The sequence below is a fragment of the Parasteatoda tepidariorum genome, chromosome 8, assembly GCF_982258835.1.
Source record: "Parasteatoda tepidariorum strain Cologne lab strain chromosome 8, Ptep-v5.0, whole genome shotgun sequence".
Lineage (NCBI taxonomy): Eukaryota > Metazoa > Arthropoda > Arachnida > Araneae > Theridiidae > Parasteatoda > Parasteatoda tepidariorum.
The window spans coordinates 68,548,838-68,561,418 of NC_141762.1; the positions used below are offsets into that span (position 1 = coordinate 68,548,838).

Consider the following 12,581-nt stretch of genomic DNA (forward strand, 5'->3'; position numbering starts at 1 on the left):
GCGTCCTTATCGATTTGTTTGCAAAATTTTATTTGGTCTTCGCTTTGTGTTTGGAAAGTAAATATTTTAATGAATGGAATATTTATTACATAATAAAAAATATGGTTGCTGAAGAAAGATTTCAGTATATTGTGATTTGAGGCAGAATAATCGCCAAGCCTTGACAACTTCCGGGCAGCGGTCCGACGCGAAGAATTAAATTTTTTAAAAAAATTATCGCAGATATCCAACTCTTAGGGTTTAACTCGTAGCCCTCCTCGAGCAAACTTTCATATTTTTTTAAAGCATTGAAAGTTTAAAATCCATTTGGAGCCTTGGTGGTTGTAATGGATGCAACCAATCATGATACGGAAATATCCCGTTGCTAAAGTTTCAAAAAGTTTCACTTACTCGTTTAATGTGGAAGTGTAACTAACTGTGTGGAAATTTTCTTATCAAGCAGGAAGTAGTATGAATAATTTTTGACGAGTAAACAATGAACTTTGTAAGTATATTTATAGTTTTTAAGAAAATGGCACAAAATAAAAATCATGCGTGTTTAGAAGTTTTATTTAATGAAAATCAAACTGTTTATATTTGGGGTTTTTTACTCGGTAAGTAATTATCCTTTTTATTTCATTTATGGAAAGATTGTTTCTATTTTGTTTTCTGTAAGTTGAACGGCTTAAAGAGTAAGTGAGGAAATCATACAGTTGATTTTTTTCTCTCTCTTTATCAAAAAGAAAAGTCAAACGCATTGCATTTTTATTTTGTTTTCAAACTAGAAATCTTATTAAATATTAATTAATTGTATAATTTCTGAAAAATGATTAATTTAATTTTATTTGTTAAAACAGTTATAAAAATTCTGATGTCTTAAAATTTAGTTTGAATAACTGTTTAACAATGAAAATAATTTTGACTTTCTGCAAACCTTTAAAGAATTGTTTCGCTTTTTGTTTGACCATCCGAAAAACTATTTTCTGTAATTTTAATATTTATAAAATTATCATAAATTTTGAAAGTTATAATAGATTTTATTGTAAACATTTTAATTGTTACATTTAATGAGTAATACATTTAAATTATTATTTTGTGAGCATTTGCATAATAAATATATCTTCCTTTTGTATTATTTCTCTTGCGTTTTTCATTTTACTTTGTATAATTTTGACACTTACAAACATAGAATGGATTAGAGTTAAAACAAAACAGATAATCTTTCTTTTAAGGGTAAATATTTCAATGATTAGGAGTTTAATTTTAACAAAATTGTCGTGACACTTGAATTTAAGTAAAATATTTGAATGCTATACTCCAGTATTCAAATAAAATTTTTATGATTGTTTTGCATTTTGGGGAGTAGAAAAAACATATATTATGTTCAATTAAATTTCCTATATTTGTTATTTATATATTATCTAAATATTTCGTAATATGAAAAAGGGTATATAAATTTAAGAACTTATGTATAGGCTTTTTTTATGTCCTTAGATTTACATTATTTTAAAAATATTCATCAACAGTTTTTTAGTAAACATCTTCAGTTTTTTCACAATTTAGTCATCAATATTCATCAACTTTTCTATCAGTGTTAAAATATGAGATATTTTATAACATTTTCGAAAATAGAATTATTTAAGATCCCTACTTATTTAACTCAATTAGGATTATTTGATTTTTATATTTTTATTTGAAATAGTGTGACAAAAACGTGTACTATTATAAAGGATATTTTTTATATACTGAAAGAGAAACAAAACAAAAATTGCTAGTTATAGGTTCTTAACGATAACTTGTATATTAGTAGCAGGTTAAATTTATTTTATTTTATAACGGTTGTTGAACAGTCGGACCGATTTTCGGGTTTACGACTACTAATATTCAACTACGTAGCCTTGTAATTTTGAACCTAATCCAGAAGACATGGGAACTCCTAGATCTAGCATTGGGGGAAACTGATGATGAAACTAACTCGTATTAGCGCTACAAGGAGAGGAAGACCACGAGATCCTCCCACGGTTAGCCTGATGGCAAGGGGACTCTAACTCACGATCAGTGTACCACTGAGGATATTTTACGTCAGAACTGTGGTTGGTTCAAGTCGGATGCGGAATTCGTATCGACCAACCTTCTCTGGGATTCGAAACCTGGCCACCTCATTGCAAGGCGAACCCTCTATCCCCTGAGCCATCGCTGCTCTAACAGGTAAATTGGAAAGTCTTGCTCGTTGTAAACAGCAAGAGTAATTGCTTTCCGAGTGACATTGGCAGTTTAAGGAGATCTGGATTTTCTAATTTGCCTACGATGAGCCGTGTTGGCCCAGGAGAAAGAGCGGTGACCTTCCAATGATGTGTACCAGGTTCGAATTCCAGCAATGGCTGGTCGATTCCAATTCTGCAGTCGGCTCGCACTGACTATAGTTCTGACGCAAAAATATCCTCACTGGTCCTGGATTATAATTCCCTTGCAGTCAGGCTAACCGTGGAAGGTTTTGTGGTTTTCCTCACCATGTAACACATATGAGGGATAGTTCCACGAAAAAGTTCTCCTCGAAGACAAATTTCTCTCAATACTTGATCAATATCGCCCATCCCTTGTCTTCTGGATTGGGTTCAAAATTGCAAAGCTACGGAATTGTACATTGGTGGTTGTGAACCCAAAATCGGGTCGGCTATTCAACGACGGTTATAAAATAAAATAAAATTAACCTACGATATACATAATTTTTGTGGTCAACAACTTGTAAATAACTAAACTTAAGTAACGCTAGTGGTGGGGGTAAAAAAATGTGGAGGCTTTCTGGTTGCTGTTTCTTGGATTTTATGCCAGTATCCCGATTCTAAGAATTGTACTTGTTTTATACTTTTTTATTTCTTTACAGTCGTACCTTTTTGGGACTTCGTTGGTATCTGAAATAAAATTTATTGGAGAACCAAATAATTTTACAAACAAATAATTTAATGTTAAAAATAAGACAGCCGAAATGGAACATAACATTTTAAAGATAGCAGCTCATTCACTTTATTTATTGATTATTTCTAACATTTTATTTAATTTTTTAATTTACGTCTTGATTAAATATAACACAAAAATATCTTTTGTGTATACATATACACATATAAACATCTCCCTCTCTCTCTTTATATATATATATATATATATATATATATATATATATATATATATATATATATATATATATATATATATATATATATATATATATATATATATATATATATATATATATATATATATATCTTTATATATATATATATATATATATATATATATATATATATATATATATATATATATATATATATATATATATATATATATATATATATATATATATATATATATATATGTATATGTGTGTGTGTGCGTGTTTGTGGGTTGACATCCCTTTTTTTAAATGTGATTAGCTTTGAATGATAGAATGTTTTTTTTTCAAAAAAGAATCAAAATATATAATACAGTGGGAATATAAAAAAATATAACCAGGAAGAACTTTCAGAAGAAACTAATCTTAATGGTTTAAAGAGTGAACTTCAAATGTGCTAATTATTTAGAGCTAACTATTAATTAAGTTACGAAAACAGGAACAGGTGCGTACTTTCTCTGAAGAAACATATGTCCTTTTTTTAGATGGATTTGGATAAAATTTGGTGGAAGGGTTCATATCTGCAACCACGGAAACATTTCAATGTCAGGTTTTTGTTACGAAACTGTGACATTTGGTGCTGCATGGATATTCATACAAGAATTTCATATACAGTCTCTGGCCAAATTATTAGACGCACTATAAGATTCTATTTAAAATCCTAATTATCAGTTGATACTAAACAGTTTTACTGCTTTTACGTGACTAAAATCTGTTTGCACTTGCTTGCGTTAGTGTATCATTTGGTTAAATTGAACGATATATAACATAAATTCGACGATTGGATAATTTGGTCGATATGTTATATAAATTTAGAATATTTATTATGTCTGGTATTATATTAGTATATTATAATAATTAGACCAAATAATTAGATGCACTGTAGAGTTTTAATAATTACATGTTTAGCACGAGTTTAAATGCAATACTCCTTATATATTTAAACATGTAATGGGTTTTTATTCAATAGATTTTTTATATACTTCCTATTTGTATTTATTTTAAACGTATTGCATTACAATGTTAAGGGGTTACAGCACCTTTGCAACAATTTCTTTAAATAAAGGTATAATCATTCATTTTGAGGATGCTTTACATGCTTATTTAACTTATAATCAATAATTTATCTTCAAAAAACAATTAAACTGTTTAAATTTTTAAAATTTTAAAAAAAGTTGAAAAAATTCAAAATTTTTAAATCCCTAAGGCTTTTTTATTTTAACTTATTTTTCAAAAAAATTTTTTTCTTAGTGCTCACAATATTCTTCTTAACAATTTTGTGCATTCATTTATTGATATATCAATTAGAGTATTTTTTATAAAATATTTTGTAAAAAAGTAGATAAAAAAGGGTAAAAATTCCTGTCAGGTATATATAACATGCTGTAAAAATTGTAATGCCTTATAAAATGCTTATTCCATGCACAGTTTAAATAAGTGTATTATACTTAAGATAAAAAAGTTTACTTCAAAGCTTTATCTTAAATAGAAAAAATTCCTTAGGGACTTAATCAAGATCTAAACACAAAATTATCATTTATGAGAAAAAGCCCTTTAAAGTTTGTCAGCAGAGCAAGATTCTGTATTATTACAATCTAAAATCATTCATAACTTTTTCAAAAATGTAGATAGAGACATGATTTTTTTTTCAGTGCATTTGAAATAGTTTGAAGTTTTATTATAAGCAATAAAAAAAATTGGTATTTTTGTCATTTTTTGGGTACTGTGACCCCTTAACCAATTGATACATGAACGTAAACAAGTGCAAACTGGTTTCAGTAGCGTAAAAACAATAAAGCTCTATAGTATATACCACCTGATAATTAAGATTTTGAAAATCTGTCTTTGTATTATTCAAAAAATGAAGTAAAAATTTTTTTCTAAAGGATGCCAGTGTATTTTTGATTCAGTTTTATCATTCATGAATGCTGAAAAACAATTCTTAATTCGTAGGATTTTAATGTCATGGAATGCTACTGTTAATAAAATGAATAAACATCTAATGAATAAACATCTAATGAATAAACATCTAATGAATAAACATCTAATGAATGAACATCTAATGAATAGGTTTTATTTCAGTGGCTGAGGAACGATGAATATTGGGATTGTATCCAGATCTTTGTAAATTGATCCTGGCTTAACAATTTCTTCCAGATCGATCAGAATGACATTTTTCATCAGTAATCAATTAATCCTCCGTGCACTGAAAGAGGAAAGAGTTTTCATTTTCTATTGTAGGCAATTAATTCCGGAATGTGAATAACATTTAAAGAAACTTTTCAACAAGTTTATTTAATTCGAAAAAGGAAAATGAGTTCACGTAAGTTGGATTTCTCGGAAATGGTGGACTCCATTTAAAATGGAAATGGGAGAAAATCACTCTTTGTGTGTATCTTTCATTCGTCTCATTGCGGGTGAATAAATTTAAGATTTCAATAGGAGGGGTAATGGATTTTAATTTTCTGAATCAATTTAGAATACGATGAAAAAAATGGAAGGAATAATATTTCGATTTTGTAGTTTCAGTATTGATTTCAGAAACTTTTCATACATTTCAAGTCATTTTTTTGTATGCTATTCAGTAGGTTTCAATTAGATACAGAGAGAATTTATTGCAAACTTTTTAATTAAAACAAATTTTAACAATATATATACATACATATATCTATATCTATCTATCTATCTCTCTATCTATCTATCTCTCTATCTATCTATCTATCTATCTGTCTATCTATCTATCTATCTATCTATCTATCTATCTATCTATCTATCTATCTATCTATCTATCTATATATATATATATATATATATATATATATATATATATATATATATATATATATATATATATATATATATATATATATATATATATATATATATATATATATATATATATATATATATATATATATATATATATATATATATATATATATATATATATATATATATATATATATATATATATATATATATATATATATATATATATATATATATATATATATATATATATATATATATATATATATATAGATATATATATATAGATATATATATCTATCTGTCTATCTATCTATCTATCTATCTATCTATCTATCTATCTATATATATATATATATATATATATATATATATATATATATATATATATATATATATATATATATATATATATATATATATATAGCATAATAAATAAATATAAAAAGGACAAAAAGAAAAAAAACCAAAGAAAATTAAGAAAAACAATAAGTTTTATTTACTGCGCATAAGCTGCAAGTAAATAGAACTTATAAAATAAGTTCAAAATGTAGAGAAAACATGAAAAAAATTACAAAACAATGAAAAAAGGGGAAAAGAAAAATAATAACAATAATAAAAATCCGGAGAAAAAAATTCGAAAAAATGACGAAGAAAAATTAATAAAAATCCGGAAAATAGAAGATATAATCTTTTCATCAGCTCACACGATTATATCCGTAAAAAAGGAGTGCTTTCTAATATTGTATCAATATAGCCAAAGTAAAATACATCAGTACAATAGTGTGAGGAGCATTAAAAAATTTACAAGAAATTTACAACAAATAAAATGGAACACATTAAGCAAAAATATCACGTAAAAACAGAAAAGAAAAAGTAAAGAAAAAACAGAATAAAACATGAAACGAAATCTATAAAGCGAGTAGCGAATTCAAATGAACTTACATGAACGGGAAATTTTTCAGAAATGATTTAAAATATTTTTATAACAAAATTGCCAGATTACAAAATATGAAAACAGAATAGTTAATAATAATAGTAATAATTAATATGTAATTTTTTTCATGCTTTCTCTACATTTCGAATAAAAGATAAAGAGTTTAGAAGAGGTGACGCCGGTTGCTTTATTTTCCATATTAACCTTAACATTAATTTAATCTGAAAGTTTCATGATATTCATGTATAAGTGTGGTGATTTATCAAAGTGATTTCAATTACTTCTGTTAAACACTGACTTAAATGCCATCGGGATCGTTATTGTTCATACCAGTTGATTTGCTACTGATTTTTTCGATCCATTTGGATTTAATTATGAGTTTTTATTATTTTTTTATCTCAATTTCTTTAGACTGCTTTGCAATAAATAAATAAATATTACGAATATTATAAATAAATAAATAAATGCCCTTAATTGATTAATAATTTTTCGAGATTTCTAAATTGACAAAAAAAAAATTTTTGCTGAAAAATTTATAGTAACAATAATAGTAATTTTAAGATAAAGAAGAAGCATTTCAAAATAAAACATGTAATAAAATTATATATATATATATATATATATATATATATAAATATATATATATATATATATATATATATATATATATATATATATATATATATATATATATATATATATATATATATATATATATATATATATATATATATATATATATATATATATATATATATATATATATATATATATGTGGGTGATTCTTTTCAAACATGACAATTCGGACCACAAAATTTCTTCAATTTTAAAGTCTCAAAGTCTTTCAAATTTAGTCTGCAAAGTAATCTAAAATTTTTTTTGTATACTTCTTTAGATATATTTATTAATATCTTACAGACAGCAGTGCCGTTTATTGACATTTGCGCGAGAAAAAAAAATGGAAATTCACCAAATCTTGAATGCCAGGAAAATGACATACACTGGTTATCATAAATTAAGGAAAATTCACAAAAATCGCGATAACTCAAGAAATTACACATGGAATTTTATGAAACTTACCCACAATATACAACACATAGTAAGGTATTAAACAACATAAAAAGAAATTATCAGACATTAATAGTAGTATAGAAATTAGCACATGTATAAAATAAACAAATTGGAAGTATCGGTTTGCAATAGAAAAAGTACCTTTAATATGGAATATGATTGCCTCTAGAAGCAATACAGCACAAACAGCGATGTGTGATGCTTTCAATTATGCGGTCTATCAGTTCAATAGGAAGTGAGAGCCATTGCTCTTGTAAAGCAGTTGCAAGCGTGGCAAGGGTCTGAGGGGGCGGATTGATGGCAGATACACGCCTCCCTAGAGCATCCCAAACGTGCTCGATAGGATTCAAGTCCGGGGATCGAGCTGGCCACTCCATGCGAGTAATTGTTTCCTGTTGAAGATAATCATCAACAATGCGAGCTCTGTGTGGTCTTGCATTATCGTCCTGTAACAGGAAGCAATCACCAATTGCCCCGGCATATGGGCGCACATAAGCATCAAGGATGTTGTCTCGATAAACCTGAGCATTCACGGTTCCCCTTGGAAAGACATGGAGGTATGTGCGCCCTCCTAAGGATATGCCTCCCCAAACACAGACACTGCCTCTTCCGTATGCATCTCTTTCACGGATGTTTGATGGATGATAACGGGTCCCAGGTTCTCTCCATATCAAATAACGTCTACTGTCACTTTCTAGACTAAACCTGGACTCATCCGTAAAGAGAACAGGCCTCCATTGATCTGACGTCCAGTGGACATGTTGTCGGGCCCACTGCAAACGGTCTCTCCTATGGCGTGATGTGAGCGGCACGCAAATGGCTGGTCGTCTCGCATACAGACCACCTTCGTGGAGCCTTCTGCGCACAGTTGACGTTGACACCAACCTTCCGGTGGCTGCAGCAAGAGAGGATCTAAGATGTGTCGGAGTAGCGGTTCTATTCCTGCGTGCACTTAATGTCAAATATCGGTCATCGGCACTGGTCGTAACAGTTGGCCGTCCTTGACTGAACCTCCTAGATGCCGAATCTGTGGTTTGAAATTGCCTCCAAAGTCTATGAACCACAGATGGACTCACATTTAGCCATCTGGCCACTTCTGATTGACTCTGCCCTGCCTCTAGTCTCCCGATGGCTCTCCATCGTAGTTCTTCAGGCAAATGATGCCTAGAGGTCATTATTACGAATTGGCTATCTCAGATTTTCAATGTCGCAATCACAGTAAAATTTGTGTGCTTTCTCTCAAACTTGGACTTTTATGCTCCAGGCAGATGACGTAAGCCGAGTGCAGCGCCACTAATTTGCATATTGCAATTTTACTCAGCTACTCTTAGTGGACAACATATGCAAATTTTGCACGGTTTAGCTTACTTTTGAAAGAGTTATCGCTATTTTTGTGATTTTTCCTTAATTTATGATAACCAGTGTATTAGCTTAGAAGTTTAAAAAACAGTCAATTTAAGTTAATAGTAAGTAACTCAACTTAAGCCTTTATGCTGGATGGACCATAAACTGCTTAAATTAATTCTTTTTATCCACAGTAGAAAGACGAAATTTTTTTTTCTGTTGCTGATATGAACAGAATAAAATTGTGTATAATAATCAATCATTAAATAAATAAATAATTTTGATTACATCCAACCATATTACAATCATACATAAACTTGGTATTAGGTTAATATTTGCTTTACCTCCCTACAATATTAGCAGTTAAAAAAATTTTTGGTAACATTTCAAGTACTGAAATTCATAAGCCAGGAAAATGACAGCCAGGATAATGACAAATTCGCCATTTTATAGCATATAACTTTACTTTAATTTAATATTTTATCCTAAGACGTTTACATTCTGCAGAAAACAACAGGATTTCTTAAAATAACTCAGATAAATCTATGCAGTTTATGTTATTAATGATTTCAAGAAGCTAGGAAAATGACAACACAAAAACCTACTCATCTTGAAAAAGTTTTTGAAATAGATTTTGAACCAGAAAATTGGTTCTTTATTCATGCAACAAGACATGTTCATATAGGAGGATATCTAATCAATCTATTAACATAGGATATTGATTACTGGCTCTATCTAGTTTGGTTATAAACCACTAAATAAGAGTAGCCAGGAAAATGACAGATTTTCTTGGGACAAGCAAATTATTGACAGAAAAAATTATTTTAAACGAAGTTTTTGTAAATAATACCCTCTGCGTATATTCTAGAAATGCTTACACCGGTTGAGATAAAAAAAATAGATATTGAAAAATTTATGGGAAGTTTTGAAGCTAGTTATTATTGGAAACGTTTGTTTAGGACATGCGAGGAAAATGACATTTTGAAGGTCAATTAAATTTTTTAACTATACAAAACAGTCAAAGCGAGTACAAAGTCATTTTAAAATGCTAACAGCAATGCAATTTATTAATTTCTTTTTTAAAAAAAGTTCTTTCAGTATTACAGTATTAGATCTTGGAGCAAGGGACAGTGAATTGTCATATTTCGTGAGAATCACCCATATATATTTATATATTCACCTATATATATACTGAAACGCAGTCACTTAAAATAGAAAATAAGAAAATAACGCACTCATTTTCTAAACTGGAATGGGATTCCTTGAAGTGACGTAGTATCTCGATCCTGATTTGTTGTTGTAACGTGTCATTTGTTTACGTTATCAACTGTTTTTTCACTTTTATTTCGAGTAAGCCAAGCTCGTGAAGTATCAATTCTCTTAAGTGGCATATTCTATATTCTTGATGAAGGATTCTTTAATATGGATTTCAATTCTTTCACTATATATTTCTCACTTAACACAAAGACGTAAAACATAAACAAACTAATTAAGTTGCCAGGGACACAAAAAAAGTATATCATGGTTACAATAAATTACATAAATATATAATAAATCTAAATTAAGTAACAGATGTAGACGAGAAAGAATTATATTTCAACGAATTCAATGTGCGATACGGCGTTGTAGTTAATTAACTTCACGTTAATTAACATTTGAACTTATGTTTTGAAACCTAGCTCAATTTAACAAACCATTTTGCTTATGAAGGGCTGGCGCTGACGTCATAGGTCACATGTGTGGGTATCTGTAATCTTCTTCTTGAAGTGCAAGTATTCTATTGTCTGCTAACTCAACTTTAAAGTTAAATTAAATTTGTTTTCTCTATTGAAGATTATTCGACTTCTAATAAACCTATTCAGTTAAAATTTGGTAATTGACTTAAGTTTACAATTCTGTTTAAATTCATTCTAGCACTTGAATATTGGTAAATATTTTTTAATTTTCTCACCTAAACACATTTTTTTAATAAAAAATTAAAAATTAAGTTCTTTTTACTTTAAAAACATTAATAATTTTCCAATTTCCTTGAGCCAGTATGGTTTTATGAAAGCTTAAAAGAATACCCAATTAAAGTTGTTTCAAGTCATTAGCTTGATATTTATAACTTTTATTGTGTGCGTAAGACGTAGCCTCTTTTTTTTTCTTCAAATTTTAGCTTTGGATATATAAATTGCAAAAGTTCATTCGTAGTATTTTTAAAAAAGTGCTTGTATTTAAATTATGTCTTGGCTTATGTTAAACTCAATCAAACAAATGAATTTTTGATAATTTATAAAATACGTTCGGAAAATGTACACTGTAAAAAATTCCGGATAATATTAGGGTATAAAGTACCGGCACATTGAGGACATCATCCATAAAGCAACTTTCATTATAAAATTCCGTGAAACTTACCGTAAAATATTATTCCGTAATTTTAACAGTAATATTTATTTAATTAGATTGATTCAGTGATTTTACAGTTACTGTAAAAATCACGGTATATCAGATTTTTTGTTTCGTAACATGTTCTGGTAAAAATGGATCTGACTATAAAAAGTACCGACATTTTGAGTGTCGGTACTTTTTGCCGCAATTTGATCAGGAGTTTTTTTACAGTACACCTTAATGCTTCCTTGATAGAATCAAAATCACCTAGACTCCTTAAATTACAATAATTATATACTTACAGCTAATGCAGCGTGAAGCGTACTCGAATAATTTGATTTTGCTGTTTGCTATTTCGGTTTACTGGTAAACCTTAACGTATCTTGCGTTCTTTTACAACATGATAATAGCTAGAATCTAATATCAATGCTACAGAAAGATCATCTGATAAAATAATAAAAAAGCGTCAAATAACTACTTCTAAACCTGAAGAAGTTTTTAGCTATAAATGTAAGCGGAAATTTCAAAATAAAGGCAAGTTACAGTAAGCATGAGTCGAAAGCAAATTAAAGAAAGAAAGTACAAGTCTATATATTTAAAAGACTATCAAATGATTTAAACTTTATTAATAACCTTAGTTAGTTCCCTTCAAATAGTAACTTAACATATTTGCAGCTGCTTTGTTTATGGAAAATAATATTACGTGAATTACTTGTCCTATGATAATTCATGAATCTGTCATCATTTCATTAGATATTTATTTTAAGAGATTTAAAAATATTGATCACTGAAAGTTGTAATTACTGATACTTCTCATCAGGATTAAAATTAACGAAGAAAAAAAGACAAAAGTAATAGTGAAGTCAATTGAAATCCGATACAGTTTCAACATACACAACTTCAACATTTAAAACCTTCATCAGTTTTTAACTTCCTTAAATA

The 12,581-nt window shown here is 28.4% G+C and overlaps 1 protein-coding gene across 1 annotated transcript in view; it reads left to right on the forward strand.

Annotated features, from left to right (window-relative positions):
* Nucleotides 1-468: 468 nt before the first annotated feature.
* LOC107449342 (synaptotagmin 1) overlaps nt 469-12,581 on the forward strand; it is a 71,863-nt gene continuing 59,750 nt past the window's right edge. The window contains exon 1 of the mRNA XM_087169047.1: nt 469-593. The gene's annotated coding sequence lies outside the window, so the exon portion shown is untranslated. The remainder of the gene's footprint in view (nt 594-12,581) is intronic.